The sequence below is a fragment of the Marmota monax genome, unplaced genomic scaffold (genome assembly GCF_021218885.2).
Source record: "Marmota monax isolate L192 unplaced genomic scaffold, Marmota_monax_Labrador192_F-V1.1 WCK01_AAM20220418_F8-fsc00247, whole genome shotgun sequence".
NCBI classification, from domain to species: Eukaryota; Metazoa; Chordata; class Mammalia; order Rodentia; family Sciuridae; genus Marmota; species Marmota monax.
This window is the reverse complement of record NW_026694880.1, coordinates 2,161,316-2,165,823: the sequence shown is the minus strand read 5'-3', so window position 1 is coordinate 2,165,823 and position 4,508 is coordinate 2,161,316. Positions and strand designations below refer to the sequence as shown.

The following is a 4,508-nucleotide window of genomic DNA, read 5'->3' as shown; positions in this document are numbered from 1 at the left end:
AACCAGAACCAGAAACATTTGTATACTTGCCCTCTCTAAATCTTTGTCCCAGATCTTATTATTAATCAATTGCCTATCTCCCATTCTTGACTTTCAACTTGGGAAGGATAGAGATAGTTATTATCTGTTTACCTTTGCAATACAGTCCCTCATGCATAGTATGTATATTGTTAAAACCACAAAAGAAAATTCACTTGCTTTTGTGTTGAGCAAATAAACCCGGTTAACATTAGTTGATTGAGGTTGAAAGGAAAGTTGAATTTTAATCTCCTGTTTCAAAGGTTTTATTTTGACTTATTTTATATCTTAAGGCAAAAATCATGTAGGGTGCCTAACAAGATATAAATAATATACAAGATTTTAGAATCAAAAGCAAGTTTAGAAATACTTTCCAACTTACAGGATGAAGCAAACAATTTTTCATTTGCAGTTTAAAAAGAAGGAGCAGTGAGGTAGTTGGTTGGGCCCTGAATAGAGCTGACTTCCTTTGTGTCTCCCCAGAGTCAAGTGTTGATAACAGAACATCTTTATATACAAATTAAAAATTATTATGTAGAAATTATGCTCTGATAGAAAGCTCAAATTTTGACTGGCTAAGTTAATGTTATGAACATTTCAATATTGTAATTCAAAGAGGATAAGTCCAGGTTTCTTTTCTGGGACATTAAAAAGTACTTTTGAGGATATTCAAGAATATAATAGGTGAAATTGCAGGAAAAAGTTATATAGTCTTTCATTTGTTACTTTTGACAAGCTAACCCAAGTAATAAGAGGCAAGGTAGTTTTTCTAATAATGCATGCCTCACTAGTTATAATTGAGTTAATCTGTTCTCATCTCCAGCATGTTAGCTGCCAAAGATTTTAATAATCACAATGCACAGGAGGATTCAGAAAGCTATATCCTGTTAAGTTGGTTAATGAAGTAAAGTGTTAGGAGATATGTTTTCTCAAGTGGGGAAAACACCTGGCAAACTTTCTTTGGTTAGGATATGACATTTGTTTGTTTATTATTTTTAAATGACTTACATAGAAGAAATCTTATCATCTCTTTACCTGCTGTATTTTAGTCTTTCTTTGCTGGTATCAATAGTAGTTTACTGAAAATGTACTCATTAATTGATGACAATTTGGACAGTAAAGGAGCAAGGAGTAGTTTGATACCTGTTGAGATGCCCCTGCAAAAGGTTCATGTACAAGAAGATTTACAGTCTTAACCCAATCTGTAAATTAATCCCCACCATGGGATTAATTTAGTGGTGAATGTAGGTGGGTAGGGTGTGGCTGGAGGAGGTAGGTACTGGGTGCGTGGCTTTGGTATATATTTTGTATTTGGTATATATTTTGAATCCGCTTCTTAATCGTCATGTGAGCTGCTTTTCTCCACTGTATTCTTCCACCATGTTGTTCTGCCTCACCTCAAGTCCCAAAGAATGGAGTTGGCTGTCTATGGATTGAGCCCTCTGAAACTGTGAGTCCCTAAAAAAACTTTACCTCCTCTAAAATTGTTCTTTTCAGGTCTTTTAGTTACAGCAGCCAAAAGGCTGAGTAAAATAGAAATTGATACTGAGAAATAGGGTTGTTGCTGTGACTAACCTGACTGTGTGGTTCATAAGCCCTTGGAGCTTTATTGGAATTGGTGGGAGGAATTTTAAAATGTTTAGCTGTGCAAGCTGGAAATGCTTTAGGTTGTTGTAAGCAGAGCTTGATGGCCGATTCTGGTGGGAGCTCAGAAGACCAGAATGCCAATAGGACTCTAGACAGTGAAAACAGGGCTCAAGAGGGTTTTGAGGAAAAGGAGGGCACTATTGGTAATTGGACTAGAGGACATTTGTATTGTGTTCTGGCTGAGTAGTTGTCTGCATTTTGCTCATGTTCTGAGACTGTCTGTGAGGCTGATTTTAAAAGTGATGGATTTCTTAATCTGGCAAATAAATATCTATTAATAAATCAAATAAATATTGCTGGTGGCTTTAGCCAAATTTATTGTGATAATCAGGAGCAGAAAGCAGAGCAGAAAGATTTGAAAAACTTGGGCTTGAAAGGTAGGGGTAAAACTGAGGCTAAGAAAGTTGCAATTAAAGACATTACTGCCACTAAAGAAATGCTAAAGACTTTGCCAGTAAGAAAGACAATAAGAAAAATGGCTTGAGGGTAGTATCTCAGGAATTGGTAAGATCATATCCATCTCAGACTCAAGGAACTAAAAAATTCTCTTGAGAAGAGACCAGTGGGGTACCCTTCTTTCACAGGGGGCCCAGGAAATTTTTTTCAACATGCTTAGCCATCCAGACACTCAGAGGTTGCTGCAGCCAGGATCTCTGGAGGCTTGGCTACTGCTCGAGATGGCAGCAGACCTTGGCATCAACCACGTGGTGCTGATTTTGCAGGAATGCAGAAAGCTGGAGTTAGGGGGTCATGGAGGCTTCAATCAAGATTTCAAAGGAAGGACAGGCAAAGTGCAGCAGGGTCAGAGTGTCCTTGAGGTAGCCCCTGAGAAGGCAAAACATGGAGATGTGAGGAAGAAGCCGAAGCTGCAGTGTAGATCCTTCAAGATTAAGGAATGACAGTAACATGGGACATCATCTTAGGAAAGCTGCAGGAATTGAGCGGAGACAAGCCAACAGGCCACAAGTGTGGAGTTACACAAGCCCTTTGAATAGAACTTCATTGTGCCATGAGCTCCAGATGCTGGACTTGGAGCTATAGGACTTGTTTGCCCAGCTGCATTTCATCTTCTTTCTATAACCCTATTTTAGTGAATGAAAATGTTTACTCGGTACCTTTATATATTGGATACTTATAAATCACCTTTGCTTTTATTGGAACTCATGATTACAGAGTTGTCCTGAATCTCAGAGGAGTCTTTGGTCTTAAACTTTTGGGCAATCATGAAACTTTTGAAACTATGGGGACTCTTGGAAATGGACTAAATGTATTTTTCCTGATGAGATGGTCATAATGTTTTGAGGGCTGGGGGTGAAATCGTTATAATTTGGATGTGAAGTACCCCCTAAAAGCTCATGTGTGAGACAGTGCAAGAAGGTTTAGAGGAGAAATGATTATTTTAGATAATCTTAATCCAATTGGCAAATCAATCCCCATGATGGGATTAACTGAGAGGTAACTGAAAGTGGGTACGGTGTAGCTGGAAGAGGTGGGTCCTTGGTGGCCTGGCTTTGGTATATATTTTGTATATATATTTTGCATATATTTTCTCTCTATTTTTTGATCATACATAAGCTGCTTTCTTTCACCATGTTGTTCTGCCTCACCTAGAGCCCCAAGGAATGGAGCCAGCTGTCTATGAACTAAAACCGTTGAAACTGTGAGCCCCTAAATAAACTTTTCCTCCTCTAAAATTGTTCTTTTCACGTCTCTTAGTCACAGCAGTGAAAAAGCTGACTAAAACAATACCAATGGAATCTCTACTAAAGTACCACATGTGCTGGTGTCTAGACTTACATATTGCAACAATCTCATTGGGTAGGTATTAGTATTTTCACTTTAGAGATGAGAAAAACGAGGCTTATGAATGTTGAACAAATTAGAAGCTAGGATACAAGGTGAAACAGTCCACATCCAACTGCAGGTTTGTCTCAATTCAAAGCTCATTTTCTAACCACTCCCTTTTTGCCACTTTTCATTCTACCACTGCCCCATGGAATGCTTTCCTTTATGTTCTATCTTGGATTTTGGTTTGGTGCATGGAAAATGGCATCTACAGAACATCATAACATAAAATGAGTTTTTCTTGCTATTATAAATAATGTTTTCTACTATAAGAGTAAATCAGTTAAAAAAAATTGATCAGGCGCCTTCTCCCTGGTCCACCACTGCTGCTCCTTCTTCTTCTGCAGCTCCTGGAGCTGCTTGTGTGCTCTTTGGTGCAGACCTGGTACCTCTTTTGTGAAGTGGCAGCTGAGGAGACTCCGGCAGTCTCCATGGCCCATGAAAAGCCCAAGGAAGGAGTCAAGACTGAGAACAATGATCATATTAAGTTGAAAGTGGCGGTGCAGTTTAATATTAAGACCACTTAGTAAACAAATGAAAGTATATAGTGAACGATAGGATTTGTCGATGAGGCAGATCATATTCTGATTTGATTGGCAGCCAATTAATGAAACAGGCACACCTGTACAGTTGTAAATGGAGGATGAAGATACAATTGATGTGTTCCAGCAGCAGACAGGAGGTGTCTACTAAAAAGAGAACCTGCTACTTTACTCCAGAACTCTGTTCTTATAGACCAAGAATACATTCTCAATTAGAAAACTGCAATTTGATTCCACCACATCCTGACTACTACAGCATAGTTCTCTCTATTCTTTCATTTTCCCCTTCCCATTTTTTATTGTATATAAAGTAACTGATGTATGTGCACAAGCATACTGCATTTTTTTTAAACTAAAAAGCCAATGATATGTTTTAATTTACATCAAATGGAGATGGGATGGGGAAAAATACTAGTTCTGTGAAAATATCCCCTTTCTCCATTAGTGGTAAGCTCA

General features: G+C 38.3%; 1 pseudogene; it reads left to right on the top strand.

The window, feature by feature from the left end:
• Window positions 1-3,941: 3,941 nt before the first annotated feature.
• Window positions 3,942-4,292, top strand: LOC124080725 (small ubiquitin-related modifier 2-like; annotated as a pseudogene).
• The last annotated feature ends 216 nt before the right edge of the window (window positions 4,293-4,508 follow it).